The following is a 19,622-nucleotide window of genomic DNA, read 5'->3' on the forward strand; positions in this document are numbered from 1 at the left end:
GTATAGTTGACTTACAGTGTTGTGTTAGCTTACAGTGTACAGCAAAGTGAATCAGTTATACATATATACATAGTATTATATATTGTTATGTATATTATGTATATTCTTCTTTAGCTTATTTTCCATTATAGGTTTTTATAAGATATCAAGTGCAGTGCCCTCTGCTATACAGTAGGTCCTTGCTGGTTTCTATTTTATATATAGTAGTGTGAAAGTATTAATCCCGGACTCCTAATTTATCCCTCCCTGTAACCTTCCCCCTTTGGTTGGTTTTCTGTGTCAGTGAGTTTGTTTCTGTTTCATAGACAAGTTCACATATTATTCTAGATGTTTCTGTAAAGTATTTTTTAAGCATAAACTTAACATTTAAATCAGTAGACTTTGAGTAAAGCAGATTACTTTCCCCAATGTGATTGAGTTGAAGGTCATTCAATCAGTTAAAGGCCTTAAGAAAAAGATTGACCTCCCCAAAGTAGAGGAAATTCTGCCAGCACACAGTCTTTGAACTCAAACTGCCATTCTTCTCTGGGCCTCTAGCCTGCCAGCTTACCCCATAGAGTTTGAACTTGCCAGCTTCTACAATCACATGAGTCAATTTTTTAAAATAAATCTTTTCTCTCTCAAATAGCTTGCTGGTTCTGATTCTCTGGAGAAACCTGACCAATACAATAGTCAAACATACTACCCTGTGATAGGCACAGGTCTCTGTTCTGTGTACTAAATAACTCCATAGTTCTTACTTTTTGGTGCAATTATGCACCTCCACCCACTTGCTGTATTTAGGCAAAGATTCTTGTGGAGAAGGAGGTCTTGGTACAACCAAGAGCAGAGCCATTTCCTGCCAAATACCACTTCCCAGAGGGTCTAAGTAGGTCTGTTTTGTGTCTGATTCGGGAATGTTAACTTCTATGGAGCCACCAGGGGTGTCTCTTAGGTCAGCCCTTTCAAACCCACGAGGCGGGCACTGCAGCCTCGTAAGCCAAGGATGTCTCTCTGGGATGTTGTTGTTGCCTTGTGGTAAGAGATTCACAGTGGCTCCATTTTAGATGAGATTTAGCCAGTCAAAGCAATTGCTATAGAGTCATTGAATCTTCCTGGCTAGTATTAGAACTAGACTAGACACAAAAGGAATAGGACTTAAGTCAGGAAAAATGGGCTCGGGTAATTCTCCACTTCCAACCGGATCCTCTAGGAATTGGAAGTTTAAAGGAGACAAGAGAAAGGCAAGAGAGGAGTGATGGTCAGTTGGAAGGGATGGTGCCTGGTGAAGGTGGAAGAGGAGGAGTTTGTTCTGAGGACACGGAGATCCCCTTTAAGGACTGTGCAGCACTCTGCAATCCTGCATCATGTGGGTGGAGGCAGAAAGCCAATGCAAGCTGACTTCTGTCTGTTACAATCTAGTTGTGTACGTTTGCTGCAAGGATTGGACAAGTGAGTGGTTGCCTGCCATGAGGTCAGATGAACCATAGAAACTGGCGCAAATACCACTTACTGAGAGGTGTGTGGATGTGCGGGAGAAAAACACTGAAGCAAAGTTGGCACATCGCTGTCTCCTATTCCACTGGCCTGCTCCTCTCCCCCCATTTCAAGTGCTAAAAAGGAAGACGGAGGAGAAGGAAAGAGAAAACCTTCTCAGCCCCCATCTACACTATGGCAACAGTCCCTCCCTCCAGGAGTTCTAGAGGAATCCTTCTAAAGCAAATCTGCTCACTTCACTGGGCACACACTGTAGACATGGAGTATGCCACCTAGATCTGCCTTCGGGAAGAACTTGTTTCCCCATCGTGGGGAGATGGTGGACAGCCTCGGTTCTCAGTTTCTGGGGATCTGCCTGGCTGCAGAGAGGTGCAACTCCCCCCCAGCCCGCTCCCCGCCACACTCACCCAGGTCACACCCCTCCCCTGAGGCCTCCACTATGTGCTGAGTGAAGTGGAGAGATGAGGGCAGGACAATTCTGAAAGGCTTGCTCTGGAGCTTTACACTGGGGGCATGGCTCTGGGCCTTACATCTTAGCTTAACTTCTCCCTCTATCCATCCATGCTTTCCTTCCCTTCACAGGTATGGCTCCTTTATAAACATCTAACACCCCCAAACATTGTCTCATACCTGCTTCCAGAGGCCCTAACCTGTAACACCATCTTTATTTTTTATTTTTATTTTTTACTTTTTAGGGCCATACCTGCAGTATATGGAGGTTCCCAGGCCAGGGATTGGATTGGAGCTATAGCTGCCAGCTTACACCACAGCCACAGCAATGCCGGATCCTTAACCCACTGAGTGGGCCAGGGATCAAACCTGCAACCTCATGGTTCCCAGTCAGATTTGTTTCCACTGAGCCACAACGGGAATTCCATGTAACACCATCTTTAATCTTTTAAATGGTTGTCCATTGCTTCCACAGAACCTCTCACAAGGGTACACAGTGATGTGCCAGTACAAATAGTGCTCAAGACCTTACTCAGTAATTACTGGTTGTTGGTGGTGTACAAGGCCCCAGGACAAATAGGAGAAAACCATTCTCTCCCCAGCCCTTTTCCTGAGAGCTGACAATTCATGGACTATTAATTTCTCAATGGAAATGAAACACTAAAAAAGTTAAAACAATCATGGGTATCTTATAGACTACAGCATGAGTTTTAAAGTTAAAACATATTTCAGAAGTTCCTGTTGTGGCCCAGTGGTAATGAACCCGACTAATATCCACGAGGACACAGGTTCAGTTGCTAGTGGTACTGTGAGCTGTGGTGTAGGTTGCAGATGAGGCTTGGATCTGGCATTGGTGTGGCTGTGGTGTAGTCTGGCAGCTGCAGCTCTGATTCAACCTCTGGAATGGGAACTTTTATGTGCTGTGGGTGTGGCATAAAAAGAAAAACAAAACAAAACAAAACAGATTTCAAAAAAGGTGAAAGGTTGGCCCAAACAGGAAGTTCCTTTGATCTCCAGCCTTAAAGCTGGGGGAAAATACCATTACCAAACCAAACTTGGGTCTGCTCACCCACGTACAGTAAAGCTAATCTATTGACACTGGGTCGTGGTAAAGGAAAGTACAACGTATATTGCAGGGCGCCAAGCAAGGAGTCCAGGCAGCTAGTGCTCAAAAAAGTCCGAAGTCCCCAAAGGGTTTCAGCAAAGCATTTTTTTTTTTTTTTTTTTTGTCTTTTTGCCATTTCTTGGGCCGCTCCCGCGGCATATGGAGATTCCCAGGCTAGGGGTCTAATCGGAGCTGTAGCCACCAGCCTATACCAGAGCCACAGCAACGCGGGATCCGAGCCGCGTCTGCAACCTACACCACAGCTCACGGCAACGCTGGATCATCAACCCACTGAGCAAGGGCAGGGACCGAACCCGCCACCTCATGGTTCCTAGTCGGATTCGTTAACCACTGTGCCACGACGGGAACTCCAGCAAAGCATTTTTAAAGGCAAGTTGAGGGAGTGGGGCGGTCCCAGGGTAAGTGATTAGCTCATGTACAATTCTGATTGGTTGTTGATGGGGCAACAGGGCAGTGTCACAGGGGTTAACATTATCTATCCTTAGATGCTAGTAGGTCTGGGGGCTACTTTCTCATCACATCAAATAGTTAACATCTTCCATTTGGTGGCTTTAACATATGTAAAACAACAGGAATGTGCACCAGCTGCTATTATCTGGGTACTTCAGAGAGGAGCTACAGCAGAGGATATGGGGTGGGGTCTGTCCTGGGAAGACTCCATAGGGTCCTGCTAGGTTACAATATTTGATTCTTCTGTGTTGTTAGGACATTAATGAATAATCTGAGAAGTTTTGATTTTTTTGTCTCCTGACCTTTGTAATGTAGCAAAAAACCTTCTTCATCTGCTGTCACCATCCATGCAACCAGATCTCCTGCCTTCCTGGACCTTCATGCTTCTCCCTAACTCCATGGAAACTTTGTGGATCCCACACACCCTTGGAGTGGCCATGTGTCTTGGGTATGCCCTAGATCCACTTGCCCATTTTTGGTCTACTTCTTCTATGTGAATCTTTATTTATGTCAAGGGTCCCCGCCTTCTCCACTCTGTCCATTTGGTTAGTGTGAAGATCTCTCGACTTTTGGCTCCAGTAGTGGACTTGAGATCTGGGTCTGGCCAATCAGAGTGCCATACCCTCTTGATTATAGTACCAGAGAGTTAGCTGATTCAATTGGATACAAGGAATCCCAATTTTAAGGCATCTGCAGAACTACCAGGAAGGTAAAAAACATTCCTTTCTACTGAGGTCATTGAGGAGCTAAGATGTAAGCCAGGAGCTGCTGCCAGTCATCTTGCACCATGAAGGGGGAAGCTTGCCTAAGGCTTGAGTCTGCAGAGAGGAAAGTAAAGCTGGGAGATGAGGTGAGGCTCGTTTGCAGTAATGTCTGTTGAGTGCCTAGATCTAGATGTATCTGAAGGCCATATATCCCTGGGTATTTTACCTATGAGACAATATATTTCTATGTTTTTTTTTTTTTTTCATTTTTTCAAGGTTTATTGAAGGATGGTTGATTTATAGTACTGTGCCATTTTCTGTGAGTTTCTTTTAACCAGTTGAGTCAGCCTTAGTATATGAGTTTTCATATGTATATATGCCATGGAGTTTCCTTGTGGTGCAGTGGGTTAAGGATCTAGTATTGTCACTACAGTGGTGCAGGTTCAATCCCTTACCCAGGAAATTGCGTATATATGTATATATGCCTTAAGTGATACCTTGCCTTCACCTCTCACCATGGCCATGGTAAATACCTTTATTTAAGAATGAAAACAAAAAATAATCCCCATGTGAACTTGAATCCCTTGGGCAGAGACTGAATTATTGTCTTCAGTGGTCCCTCATAGACTCTAGTCTATATAGTTTCATTAAATTTTGTTTTCTTGCTATGTGTATACCTTCCACATCGTGAGTATACCTTCCACTGTTGGTGAGTGATACTACCTCGCCCCACAGATCCTAGGTGCTCTTCATTTTCTTATCCCTAATGTATCACAGAAAACCTGGCACAGAATAGTTAGCCGTTACATCTGCATAAGTGAATGCAAATAGAGAAAAGGGGTCATCTATTATTGACCTATAGTGTATCAAAATTACTGGATGGGGGAGTTCCCATTGTGGAGCAGCAGAAAGGAATCTGACTAATATCCATGAGTACACAGGTTCAATCCCTGGTCTAGCTCGTGGGTCAGGGATCTGGCATTGCTGTGAGCTGTGGGTAGGTCACCGACATGGCTCAGATCCTGAGTTGCTGTGGCTGTGGTGTAGGCCAGCAGGTGCAGCTCTGATTTGACCCCTAGCCTGAGAACTTCTATATGTAGTGGGTGCAGCCCTAAAAAGAAAAAAAAATAATAAGGTAGGGATTTTTTATTTAGCCGCACCTGTGGCATGCAGAATTTCCTGGGTCAGATATCAAACTCCAGCCATAGCAACATGCTGCAATGAGCCACACAGGGAACTCCTAGACAGGGATATTTTTGACTCTATTAATGAAGCTCCCTTTTCCCTTTCCAGGATATTTTATTTCTTGGAAAGTTTTAGAAATATGGTTATACAATGCATATTTTCTAACTGGAATAGGTAGTTTTGAGAAGAATGCCTTTCGATCACATGAGGAGCACAGCATGGTAAACCCAATGCTGTAATTTTTAGAGGACAATTTCAGATCATTGTTTTTGCAATGATTAGGAAGTAACTTTTGTTTCATGCTTTTGTTGTGAAAGATAATTGACTCTTAGCAATACTGTTGGAAGCTTCTTTATTGCAGAAGGATTTAAGGCAGACCAGAAGATCCAGATCTACCTTCTTCAAGTGACCCTTGAAATTTTCATGCATATTGTGGGAAAACAACTGTTCCTCATTAGCTTAGTCAAAAATAAAAACCAGTTAGTCTTTTGAACATTTTAATGAGTCGTTTTCTTGGTTGCTTGGGTGGAACATTTCTTTGCAGTTGAGCAAATATATCAGAGGCATATAAAAATCTGTCAAGCTAAGTTATTAACAATTTCTTAATAAGCAGACTTTTAATCCTCCTGGTTTTGTAGACAGAACTTTTCTGATATGAAAAAATGAAGAGAGAGACGTAGTAGTAAACACTTCCGTAAACACTGAGAGGGAATTGGGTAGGAGGCCCTCTGGCCTTGATGTGGTTTGCAAAATACATCAAAGGGGAGCAATAAGAAGTAATAACTATAAGCTAAAAATTGAAAATTGTGGCATGCATATATTTTTCTTTTGGTGGGAACATTACACCATCCTACCATTTAACAAGAACAGTTGGGACTAGTGATAAATACATTTTATTATTAGGAAGAACCAGGAATAATTTTTATCTTTTTGTTTTATGATGAGTAGGCAGACCTATAGACTGTATCTATTTTCCATTTCTTCCAGCAGTTGTATTTTAGTGCTTTTTGAAATAAACTCACATTCCATAGGTTAATTCATCTGCTCTATTTGCAATGACCATGTGTGTCATAGTGTTATTGTGTGTCACTGTGGGTACAGCGACCATGGGTATATGTGTCTACTGCCAGTAAGCAAAGCAAATGACGCTATGGCTATTTGTGTCACCAACATATAAAATTTGCTGAGTAAGACTTGGCTACGGATAAATATAAATATCACTTGAAATCTTTTTTAGTGCATAGTGACATTTAATAAAAAATATACTTATCTGCCCACTTTTTGAAAAAGTGAGGATCAAGAGTTCCTGTCATAGCCCAGTGGTTAACCAACCCAACCGGTAACCATGAGGTAGTGGGTTCAACCCCTGGTCTCACTCAGTGAGTTGGGGATCCAGCGTTTCCATGATCTGTGGTGTAGGTCACAGACGCAGCTCAGATCCTGCGTTGCCGTGGCTGTGGTGTGGGCTGGCAGCTACAGCTGGCATTTGACGCCTAGGCTGGGAACCTTCATATGCCGTGTGTGCGGCCCTAAAAAAAAAAAAAAAAAGACAAAAGACAAAAAAAAGAGTGAGGATCAAGGGAGTGAAATGTGGGAGTGATTCTCTTAACGTTTCTGATAGAGTTTCCTTTATTGTTAAGGTCTCAAGATTTTTTCAGATACACACACTAATGATTGTATAAAGGGGACAGAGAAAACAGCAATTTATTATGATGACTGGATTAAGTACCCTGGCATGGAACAGAGAAAAACAAGCATCTCTGCAGATGGGAATGTGGCCACATAATGTTTTCAGCAACAGATTTCTATGGAGGGTTTTTGGCACGAGGGATAAATATTCAGATTGCTGGGATTGCCATATGAGTTATAAGGGGGGCTATTTTAGGATCAACTGGAACCTGTTAATTATTTCTTGGACTCTGTAGTTCTGATTTATGTATATATTGGAGGATTAGAAAAATGTATGTTGTTGACAACTGCCCTCTGGAGTATTATTAGGCCAGGTGTTTGTGATTCTGCAATGACTTGAAAATTAAAAATCCTGCTTAGCTTTTCCAAGTCAGAGGGTGTAGGGTGTATTGATTATTCAAACAAAGATGTTCTGATTAAGTCAATTCTAACTGGAAGCAGCAGGCTAGAACTCTCAGTAAGAGGAGATATTCTTCCATTGTGAACGTCTCTGATCCTCAGAACTTCATGAGGCAAATGTGATAATATTAACACCAATCTCCTGGTGTGCTTACTACAAGAACTTAATGAAATTGTGTATGTGCAGAGCACTTTGTAAATGACAAGATATGAAATAGCATCCATAATGATTTCTATTTCAAAACCAGTAATATTACTTCTAGCAGTTACTTAGGATGCCCCATATGTCATCCTGTTAGCCCACCTGATTTAATGCAGCTACAGGAGGCATTTCCAGGCGTTACCAGCATCTCTTTACTTTGATGTTACAGAGGGCTGATCAGCCACATACAGACATGACCGCGGAGTGTGAGGGAGTTAGTGCCCTAGGAGTTGTCCTGCTCCATGGCTGATGGGAGTTAGTGCACAAATGTCCTGGGCTTGTCCTCTGGTGAGTCAAGGCTGATGTGTGGTCCAAAAAGTTCTGCAGGGCTCCTCAGCAGCCCTGAGCTCCAGTTGCCCGTGGAAGGAAATGGAACACCATCTCACTGTCTTTTGTCCCTCTCCTGTCTTGCTTTACCCATTCCCTCAATTCTACTTTCTTCTCCCATAGAACTGTCTGCACCCCAGCCCTTGGCTGAAGCTTTGCTTCTGGAGATATTACTTTTGCCTAACCTTCTCCAAGTCATTTTTTGTGTCAAACTAAAGAAAAACAAACAAACAAACAAAAAAAAAACACATAAAACTGTGGAAAAAGGAGGGATTTCAGTAAACATCCTATGGAGAAAATTCCTGGCCATTTTACCATACTGGAGACATTAAGAGGCTGCAGTGATGATAGTCAATGTACTCATAGCTTCCAAAGCTTCAGAGCTGTTGTTTGTGGTGTTTTTTTCCAAACCTTAGTTATAGAAGACGATCCCACACATGGGGAGTGAAAACGGTCCTTTTCAAGTCATCAAATAGTGCTGGTAAAGTGCAGACACTCTAGGGCTCTGTTTACAGGCGATGAAGGGGAGGAAAAACAGAATGAGAGAGCAGGAGGAGTAGGAACGCTACGCGTCACTGAATCCCCAGACTTGCCTTTGCCCTATGTTTTGTGCTTCCTCCCAGTCCCACATTTATTTTGCAACTGCTGGCTGCTAAGTTTCACCAGGGCCAGGGACTCTGAGTACTGTTCCCACTGTGTCCCCCACATAGCATCTGGCACAGAACAGCTGCTCAGTACTCAGCTTTGGAATGAATGAACGCATGAACTGATTGAACTTATCCCCTTAGCCGTGTGACAGGAGGGAGAGCCCTGGACCAGAAGGTGGCAGAACCAGTTCCAGTCTAAATCTGTCATTAACCTAGGACGTGGGTTCATCTTGGCAGCTCTGCTGGTCTCGGGTGCCCAAGGCTCCGACTAAGGCTTTTACTCGGTCTCAGGATTGTAAGAAACTGCTCAGAGGGTCTGGGCTTTGGTGTCATGCAGGGGTGGATGTGAACCCCGTAATCTAAGATATGGGATGGTGTGAAAGTCAGTGTGCTGTTCTTACCCTCAAGTTTTGAATTTGTCAAAGGGTGATCATGATACCTTCCTCTCTGGGTTGTTAAGATGCTAACATTTATAAAGTTCCTCTTATGGAGGAGTCCATAATCTTTATTATCCCTGGGATCTTCTTCCATTAGTGTTTTTGTAAATCTCCCTTTACCTAAAAAGTACTCTCAGCTGAAGGATACAGAAAGGGGGAAAACAAGAGTACTGGGCAATCTACAGCCTGGGAGGAAACCCTTTACCCATCAAGGAATGCTTGATGCTTGTTACTGTCTCTCCAAACATCACAGACATGCCATCAAGGAAGCTGGCATGCCTGCTAGTGACTCATGTTCCAGAAAGACTAGTATTTATTTATTTATTATTCATTTTTTTTTGGTTGCACCCATAGCTTGCAGAAGTTCCTGGGCTAGGAATTGGACTCTCACCCCAGCAGTAACAATGCTACATCCTTAACTTGCTGTACCACTGGGGGACTCCAAGGCTAGTATTTTTGAACTTTGTTAAAACTCAAGGCATTTTATTTTTGGTCTTCCAGATTCCTGGTTTTCATCTTCTCCCCTTTGGTCTTCATGGGTCTGCTGCTTTTCTCTCTGAGCGGTCTTCCCTCCTTGGGTCTGGGGGACTCTGGCCTCACTGGAAGTTGGCAGAACCTTGTCCAGAACTCTGTGGTGAGTTTGTTCTTCTACTGACCTTTTCTGCCAGTTCCGCTGCTCTCCAGTTGCCTCTATTAGAGGGAGCCAAGCATTTATTTGTCCATCAAGCATTTTATTTTTGTAGTTCCTGAATCTTCCAGTTCAGTGCATGCATTCCAGGCCAGAGGCTGCCTAAATTACTTTTGCACAAACACTGTCCTCCACACTCTCCTTCCTGGCTGTGAACTGAAAGACTGTTTGTTGGGAGTGGGCATGTCTAGGAACAGAACTCAGAGGGGAAAACTTGCGATTTGGGTCAACCACGTGCCAGCCTTACCTAGTTTGTGTGCTTCGATGTGCAAAGACCTCCTCAGGTCAGAAAGAATTCGTCTCCTCATTGCAAATTAAAGTGAATACAGAGAAACACTTTTGCTTAGAAGGGTTACTGGTTTCTGGGGCAGGCTGCAAACATAGTCATCATTCCCAACCTCTCCTTTTGCAACAGGAGATTTCGCCTCTCCAATAATGAGATAAGTCCATTTCTCCAAACCTTGAATCTGGGCTGGGTCTGTGACTTTCCTTGGCAGATGGAAGGCAGTAAAACAACTGTGTCTGAGCTAAGACCCTGGCCTCAGGAGACCTTGTGTGCTTCCCCTCTTTCTCTTGGAGCACTGCCAGGTGTCGTGGGAACAAGCCTGAACAGCCAGATGGAAGATAAAATACTACGTGGACCAGAGCAGAGTCACTCCCATTTCCCAAGCATGGGCCCAGACATGTGAAAGAGGTTAACCAAGACCAGTCAAGCCTGGCCCAGATTGGTAGAATCATCTATATGTCTGTAGACTCATGAGCCACACAATGAAGGGTTATATTTTAAAGTGCTAAATTTTGGGCTTGTTTGAGACTAAATCAAGTTAAGTTAGAAAGACAAATATCATTTGAGATCATTAATATGTGGAACCTAATAAAAATGGCATAAAAGAACTTATGCACAAAATAGAAACAGGTGTTCCCATTGTGGCTCAGTGGGTTAAGAACTCAACACAGTCTCTGTGAGGATGCACGTTCGATCCTTGGTCTTGCTCAGTGGGTTAGGGTTCCGCATTGCCAAAAACTGTGGCGTAGGTTGAAGATGTGGCTCAGATCAGATGTTGCTGTGGCTGTAGGGTAGGTCTGCAGCTGCAGTTTTTTTTTTTTTTCTCTTTCTGCAAAAGACCCCAGATTTTGGGCACTACTCTTTATTTTTTTATTTTTTATTTTTTTTATATTCCCACTGTACGGCAAGGGTTGATTCCACTCCTAGCCTGGGAACTTCCATATGCTGTGAGTATGGCCATATAAACACAAAACAAAACAGAAACAGACTCAAAGATTTCAAAACTTATGGTTACCAGAAGGGAAACACTGTGGGGGAGAGATGAATTAGGAGGATGGGATTAACATATACACACTACTATATATAAAATAGGTAACCAAGAAGGAACTGCTGTAAAGCACAAGGAAATCTACTTGATACTATGTAGTGACCTATATGGGGAAAAACTCTAAAAAGGAATGGATATGTGTATAACTGATTCACTCTGTGGTACACCGGAAACTAACATGACATTTTAAGTCAATTATACTCCAATAAAATTAGAAAAGAAAAGAATAGGATTTAAAAACCATATTGGGATAGTTTGTAATGCATTTCAAACTGATTTTGGTTTCATACACCTATCCGTACACATTCTGTGAAATTAATTGTTTAGATTCTAGGAGACAAGGACAAGCATGGATAGTAATGATTAGCAGAGGATAGATGAGAACAGAGGGCAAGATTCTAGTATGCAAGGATGGTTTTCCAATGCTGTCATTACCAGATCCCATTGATAGGCACATCTTAGAGGATTCACATTCTTCAGCGGCTTTCATATTAAAAATCCTCTTGGAATGTCATCAACTACTCATTCAGTTGAGGAGATCAAACTCTAGGCTTCCACCCTCCTTTTCCAGAACTTCTGTGTGTCCTGGGGGATCATGCAGATGGGCACACACAACCCAATAGATGAGGACTGAGTAGTCATGGGGCATGGCTGTTGGATGGCCAGTCTTTGAAAAGTTTATTGGAAACAGTCTATATATCTTATGTATTATGTTAAATGGTATGGCTTTAATGAATCACTTTTCAGAAAGTCATCTTTTGCTCCCACACAACTGAAAAGCATAAGTAAAAGAAGGAAATGCATAAGGTTACTGCTTATTCATGCAGCATTTGGTCTTGTGCTCACTGGCCCATACATGACACCAAAAGATCTTTAACACTGAGTCCAAAAACAATTTAAACACTTTTGATATAGTAATTTCTTTCCTGAAGTCTCTACTTTTACTTAGCAAATTATTTTCTCTCCACAGAAAGTGAACACTATAACCAAGGCTTCCTCTTATTTGAAAAGTTGGAAGTTTTCTCCTTCATTGGGTACAACATCCAGATTTTATTGGCTTTATCTGAAAGTGGCAATTTCTCATCACTAGCCGAACTCAGAATACTCCGAGTGAAATTTGGTAAACTCAAACAGAAGTGGTCTCTAGATATTTGAAGACATTTCTGCATTTATATTTTTTCCCTCAGAAAATTTTAAGACTAGTGAAAATTAATGTTTTTGAACTAAAGTGACTAGCTTTCCTTTTTTTTTTTAAACAGAACTACAAAATATTCCTTACTTAAAAAAAGATATTTAAGACTCAAGAGAGTAAAAGCTGGATAAAGAAAAACACTGTTGTGAATCATATGCTATCAAAAATGAAAATGTTCAAATTACCACAGAGTTGCATACTGTTTGGCTGGTTGACTGTGCCAAGAAGTTTGGGAACTTTGCCCATCAGATTCCTTGGCTTCTCTGAGCAGAGCCTGGCTTGTACCGGTCTGCAGTAAAAATCTTGCTATTCATTTATGACACAGATCAACACAGAGGTGCACATTTTAGGCCTAGAGAATCAGAAAACTAGTCCTTACAAATTATTAACACTAAAACTTTACTTAGAAGTCCATGTTATAAAGAACAAATTTGTGGTCGCCAAGGGGGGGTAGGGGGATGGATTGGGAGTTTGGGGTTAGCAGATGCAAACTATTATATGTAGGATGGGTAAACAATGAAGTCCTACTCTAGAGCACAGGAAACTATATTCCATATCCTGTGATAAACCATAATGAAAAACAACATGAAAAAGAATGTATATGTTTATCTGAATCACTTTGTCGTACAGTGGAAATTAATACAACATTGTAAATCAATTATTCTTTAATAAAATAAAGTAAAAAAAGAGAGGTCCTTGGTAAAAACTCCTTCCAGAGAGCAGCATATAGACACATGGCCCAGTGATTATTATGTCAGGAGTCTGGTGCCCAGATTGGGGTAAAACCAAGAGCTCCCTTTCCTCACCTCCTTGCTAAATGCCATCTCATGTTGGCTTACTTCTGCCCAGATGTGCTGTATATTAAACTTATAATTTAGGTGGAGAGCATGGTGTAATGTAAGATTTGCCTTTTGAAGGCTGTACTTGGATCCAAAGACAGGTAACAGCTCCTTGTGGAGGAGCTGAGCAGCCCCTGGCATGGCATTCACCTCCAGTGGCCACAGCGCCACTTCTTTTCAGAGGATGGTTACCCTCCATTCCCAAACAGGTCACTTCTGATTCTTTTGTAGTCTCCAGTCACTGTTTTCCAGGTCTGCCTTGTTTTTTTTTTTTTTTTGTCTTTTTAGGGCTGCACCTGCGACATATGGAGGTTCCCAGGCTAGGAGTCTAATCAGAGCTACAGCTGCCGGCCTACACCACAGCTCACAGCAATGCCAGATCCTTAACCCACGGAGTGAGGCCAGGGATCGAGCCCACGACGTCATGGTTCCTAGTCGGATTAATTTCCGCTGTGCCATGATGGGAACTCCTTTCCAGGTCTGACTTTAATACATCTCCTTCTACATCAGCCTTGAAGTCCTTTGTTCTTAACTTGGCATCCGGGGAATGATTTGGGGATTTGTGAAACTCATGGATGTACCTTAGTGTGATGTGTGAAAGTGCATTTTTCTGAGGACACACTTACAAATATCTCATTAGATTCTCCCGGGGAGGCACTCTTCTCCCTCAAAGTTATAGCACCAGCATGTAAACTGGACCTTGTGATGACAGATTTCTTCATTCACTATGACTCATGTCTCCTTCCCAGAAGAACTAGCATAAAGGAACTCACTGTCTAACAGCTTATAATTAACACTCATGACACAGTTACCAAAAGAGTTCTAAGCAGATGGTACTGACCACTTAAGAGTGGTGGAGCTTTTTGGAGGATATTAGACTTTGAATCTTTAAAAATCTCAGTTAATAGCTAGGAATTCTCTCTCTCTCTCTTTTTTATTGACCACACCCATGGCATGCAGAAGTTCCCAGGCCAGGGATCAAACCTGTTTTATAGCAGTGACCTGAGCCACAGCAATGAGAATGCTTAACTGGTAAATCCTTAATTTGATAAGGGAACTCCTTTAGCTAGGAATTCTTTTTGTCAGGAATTTTTTTTTAATTGAAGTATAGTTGATTTACAATGTTGTGCTAATTTCAGGTATAAAGCAAAATAATTCAGATATATAAATATATGTAAAATATATATATATATACTCTTTTTCAGATTCTTTTCCCTTATAGCGTATTACAAAATAGGGATTTTTTTCTTATATATATATGTGTGTGTGCATGTGCGTGTGCGTGTGTGTGTGTATTTATTAAAGTATAGATGATTTATAATATTGTGCCAATTTCTCCTGTGCACCAAACTGACTCTGGCTAGGAATTCTTGGTTGTTGTTAGGACAATAGATTATAAACAAATTCTACACAGAATTTAGAAATTTTTTATACCCATTAAGGATGTTTTTTGGTTGTGTTTATCAACTACCTACTTCATAGTGGATTGAATAATAAATGGATTTTGTTATCTCATGTAACAAAGAGTGGAGGTAGATCTTTTTAGAGTTCTCTCAGAATTTAACCATGTCACGACTAGTTTTAGGCTGAATATTTGTATCTCCTCAAATTTCATCTGATGAAGCCCTAACCCAAGCTTAATAGTATTTGGAGACGGAACCTTTGGGAGGTAACTGGGATTAGATGAGGTCATGAGGGTGGGGCCCTCATCATGGGATTAGTGTCCTTGTAATAAGAGACACCAGAAAGCTCGTTTTCTCTCTCTCCTGGATGAGAAGAAAAAAAAGAGGTTGTGTGATTACATAGTAGGATGATGGTTGCCTTCAAGCCAGGAGAAGAGTCCTCAGAATGAGACCTACCTAACTGGCACCTGGATCTTGGTGAGCCCTGAGGAGATGCTGGGTAAGAAAGTGCAGGATACTGGCTCCAGAGAGCTGACCTGCATATTAAAGGAATGATTTCAGTGAGCCCAGACTCTTAAATCTTCCCATATATAGAAAAATGCTAAATTTTTAAACTTGAGACATCTGGTTTTCCTTAATTAACGGTAATCTTTTTTTTTTTCTTTTTCTTTTTTCTTTTTTTAGGGCTGCACCCATGGAATATGAAAGTTCCCAGCCTAGGAGTAGAATTGGAGCTATAGCTGCCAGCCTATGCCATGGCCACAGCAACTCAGGATCTGAAATGTGTCTGCGACCTACATCACAGCTCATGGCAATACCAGATCCTTAAACCCACTTGGTGAGGCCAGGGATCGAACCCGTGTCCTCATGGATACTAGTTGGATACGTTTCCACTTTTCCGCAATAGGAACTTCCAACAGTAATCTTCTGAGGTTCCGACCTCCTGGTGTTTGTTGCAAAAACTCCTATGTATCCCGGCTCCTCCCTTCCCTTCTTGGAGCCGTCGGGCATCTCACTCTGACAGGCTGTGTCCCAGGCTTGAATCCTCAGTTTTTTTCCCACTGAATGAAACGTGACTCTCAACTTTTAGGCTGTGTGTTTTTCTTTCTTTCTTTTCTTTTTTTTTTTTTTTTTTTTTTTTCATTTGACACATACGTGGTTTCAGGAGAACTGTGATGGATTTCCACATGGAAATATAATTAAAGAATTTAGGGGAGTTCCCGTCGTGGCGCAGTGGTTAACGAATCCGACTAGGAACCATGAGGTTGCGGGTTCGGTCCCTGCCCTTGCTCAGTGGATTAACGATCCGGCGTTGCCATGAGCTGTGATGTAGGTTGCAGATGCGGCTCGGATCCCGTGTTGCTGTGGCTCTGGCGTAGGCTGGTGGCTACAGCTCCGATTCGACCCCTAGCCTCCGATTCGACCCCTAGCCTCCGATTCGACCCCTAGCCTCCGATTCGACCTCCATATGCGGCCGCAGCCGACCAATTTAGGAAATAGCATCATAAAGTTGGGGAGATTTTATTTGCACCACTCTTAGGATGTTTCAGATTTTCATTTACATATTGACTTCATAAACTCAGATGATCAAAAGTATACCATTCAACACAGAATACCACTGCAACACCAATGCCTCCAAACTCTTCAAAGGGAAGATTATGCACAGGTTAAAAATTCACAGGTGTTTATGGGTCAGGCCATTACAGGCACAGGGATTTCTGCTTCTGTCAAATTATCTCTCTCTTCATAAGGGTCCAACAGTCCTCTAGTTTATTGAAATTAAATCTTTTTTTATACTATTACATTAGGTTTTACTTAATTCATTTGATTTAAAAATGTGTCTTTAAATACAATTGTTCAAGGAATATCTGGACAATAAATTTCAAAAATTACAATATTAAATGGTAGATATGCCAGCATGTAATTTTATATTTTCATGAAATATAAAATTATAAATCTTAAGAATGCCAAATAATTGAAAGAAGGCCATTTGAAAATTTTAGATGTGGATGGTTAATTTTAAGTGTACAAGAGAATAGCAATAAATGTCATTTTCAAGATGCTTTTTAGGATTCTAAGATTCTGATTTTCTTTAATATTTCTAGAAAAAAGGTAAAAATATATCCCAAAGTTTTTTTTTTTGTTTTTTTTGGGGGGGGTCTTTTTAGGGTCATATTCATAACATACAGAGGTTCCCAGGCTAGGGATCTAATTGGAGCTACAGCTGCTAGTCTACACCACAGCCACAGCAATGCGGGATCCAAGCCATATCTGTGACCTACACCACAGCTCATGGCAGTACTGGATCCTTAACCCGATGAGTGAGGCCAGGGTTCGAACCTGTGACCTCACATTAGCCGGGTTTGTTGCTGCTGAGCCACAAGGGAAACACCTCCCAAAGTTCTCTAAATGCCATTAACATATATATGCAATCTGCCTTTACTAGGGAAAGAAGAACGGCATTGAAATATTTGTGTCTCCTGAATACTGACAAACAGAGATCTCTGATATTCTGCCATCAGATATTAAGTGATCCATTCATTTAATATCAATGTTTTCCATCAAAGGTCATCCCAATTTGGAATTATAGAAGTCTCCCCTGAGGCATGGGATATTTCATTAAAAAATTAATACTCATGAAATCTTATCTTTTCAACTCATATGGTTTGACTCTACTTAGCTGCTTACACACTCTCCTCTGTGATCATGCCTTTCACTTCAAAAACATCAATTTATTGACTGTTTCAGGTACACACTGGCTGTCTTTTCCCCTGTTCTATCTCACTCTCTTTCTTTTGTCTGGAAAGCCAGTTGTCAAAGGCACAACACCTATCCAAATTGAAACCAAGTTTCAAGGTCTAACTGAAGACTTAACCTCCCCCAGGAAGCTTACCTCCTCTTTGGCATCATTAATATTCCTTTTTGCTGACTTTCAACACTCTATACAGCCTTGCAGAGAACATGATGACTCTGTGAATGGAGATGTTATGCTCACCAAGGACAAGGATAGAGCATTTATATCTCTCGTAGCCTTCGCAGTGCCCATCATAGCATGGAGCACAAATTGGGGACCTGGTAATTCTGGAGAGTAATACTGACATCTTCAAGCAGAGCTCAGTGTTTCCCTTTTTCTTGTTTTATAAAGACATATTCAGAGCTCTATTAATGCTGTGGGCTATAAATACCCCTTGATAACCTGTTCCCCATACTAGATGAAAATCCTTGGTGATCTGCAAGTATATTCTCTTCATCCTCAAATCTCCTGTATCTTTTCCATTGCTAAGAACATGGTAGGCTCTTAATAAATATTTGTTCCCAAATGTGGACAACACATTTGGTTAGAATGAAGAGGATCATGGGAGACAATTTACTTAATAAAGTGACATCTGCAGTGCTAGACGCTGGGGGTGTAGGAGTGTATATAAGACTGCAGGTTCTGAGCAGCAGTTTGCTGTATTGAAAAGGGAAAAGTCATCAGGATAAATAGTATATTGGACAAGTTGCCTTGTAAGGGTTTCTAGGTGCAGTCTTGCAAGGTCAGGGATATTTTGCATGTTCTATTTTTCTGAGATAACAAAATAAATGGTACATTCATGACTTGGTCTATAAAACTCTTAGAAATATAGCTATGATCACAATAGAGAGATTATCCAATTCCTCCTGAGTCAAAGAGAGAAGGTGGAGTTAGGGGAAATTTGGGAGGAGGTTACAGAAAGGGAAGCCTGAGACTATAAAAGAAAGGGCTTAGTAATGAATAAAAAGGGATAAAAGAGAGTACATGGAGCCTTTTGTCTGTTATTGTATCTACTGGGATATCTTAACCAGAGAAGATAAACCCAGGCGGGTAGCATGTGCTATCCACTGATGTCTATTCACTCTTTCTAGAGCAGTAGCATTTTGGCAAGGCATGTTGGATGAACCGGGTTTCCCAGCTGGCCTTGCAGCTGTACACATTTGCCCCTGCAGAATGCATTTAGCATTCGTGGGACTAAATGCTTGTGATGGTGCTACCTCTGGGTCTGGGCTTTTAAGTGTATGATCCTCCTCTACATGCCTTTTTCTTTATGATAGATGGATGTAGATGGTGATGAGGTTCTAGGTATTCTAGAGACATAAGCTATAAGGAGGCTGGGTCCTTGAATCTCTACGTGGAAGAAAGTCATAGATGATCAAGACTTAGACTGTTTTGTGACTGAAAAGTAAACTTTGATTTTATTTGTACCACTTAACATTTTGGGGTGTCTTTGTCACAGTGGTTTAGCCTAACCTAACTAATGCACTGAAGTTTCCAAATGGACACAATCTTGCCTGTCTCTTCTATCAGTGCTGCCGTAAGAGAAGATCCTCTGGCTGCTTCTGTGTGTTGGCCTGGGTAGATGTTGGGGCACCTAGTACCCGTTACTTGCAAGAAGAAAGGAAGGTGAAGTCTCTCAAGGGAATTACAGGTAGAATGAGTGGAATAAGGCTTAATCAACAAAGACATTGGCACCACTCTTGGAGGGCCTGAGGTCTTGTGATAGAATATTTACACTAAGTCCTTTGTGTAGTTGAAGAAATGTGATACACACAAAGTAAATTAATAGATTACAAACACATGCCAAATGAATGGGTAATAAGTGCTTTGGGGTTTCATAAATGTGTTCGTAGTTTAGGCTGTTGCTCAGTGGAAATATTATTGAGGAAGCAGGAACCTGGACAGAGTAGTGACCAGAGAATATCAGGCCCTGGGACTCTATGAAAGCCTTCAGAAGGGTTTTGGACTTCCTCAGGCCATGGTGTAGGGACTGAATGTCATCTTACTTAAATCAGTACCATACATCATTCTCACTCATGTTTATATGCCTAGCACCTAGCCCAGGAGGCAACACATAGTAGGAGCACAGTGTATTTGTTGAGTAGGTGTTTTTACTTTTTACTTCCTCTTTGTGTTCTTATGTTCTTAAACTATGTTCTAGAGAACTGTAGGATCCCCAAAATTTCTTTAAACCATCATTTGAAGCACACAAATGACTTCCAATCCATAGCTGCATCCTGGATCCAGCTTCCTACCCAATACCACCAACATGATGCCCCA

At 41.6% G+C, this 19,622-nt stretch overlaps 1 long non-coding RNA gene across 1 annotated transcript in view; it reads left to right on the plus strand.

The window, feature by feature from the left end:
• LOC110256539 overlaps positions 1 to 19,622 on the plus strand; it is a 213,226-nt gene that overhangs the window by 98,358 nt on the left and 95,246 nt on the right. The window lies entirely within an intron of this gene.

This window comes from Sus scrofa, chromosome 13, assembly GCF_000003025.6.
Source record: "Sus scrofa isolate TJ Tabasco breed Duroc chromosome 13, Sscrofa11.1, whole genome shotgun sequence".
Classification (NCBI taxonomy): domain Eukaryota; kingdom Metazoa; phylum Chordata; class Mammalia; order Artiodactyla; family Suidae; genus Sus; species Sus scrofa.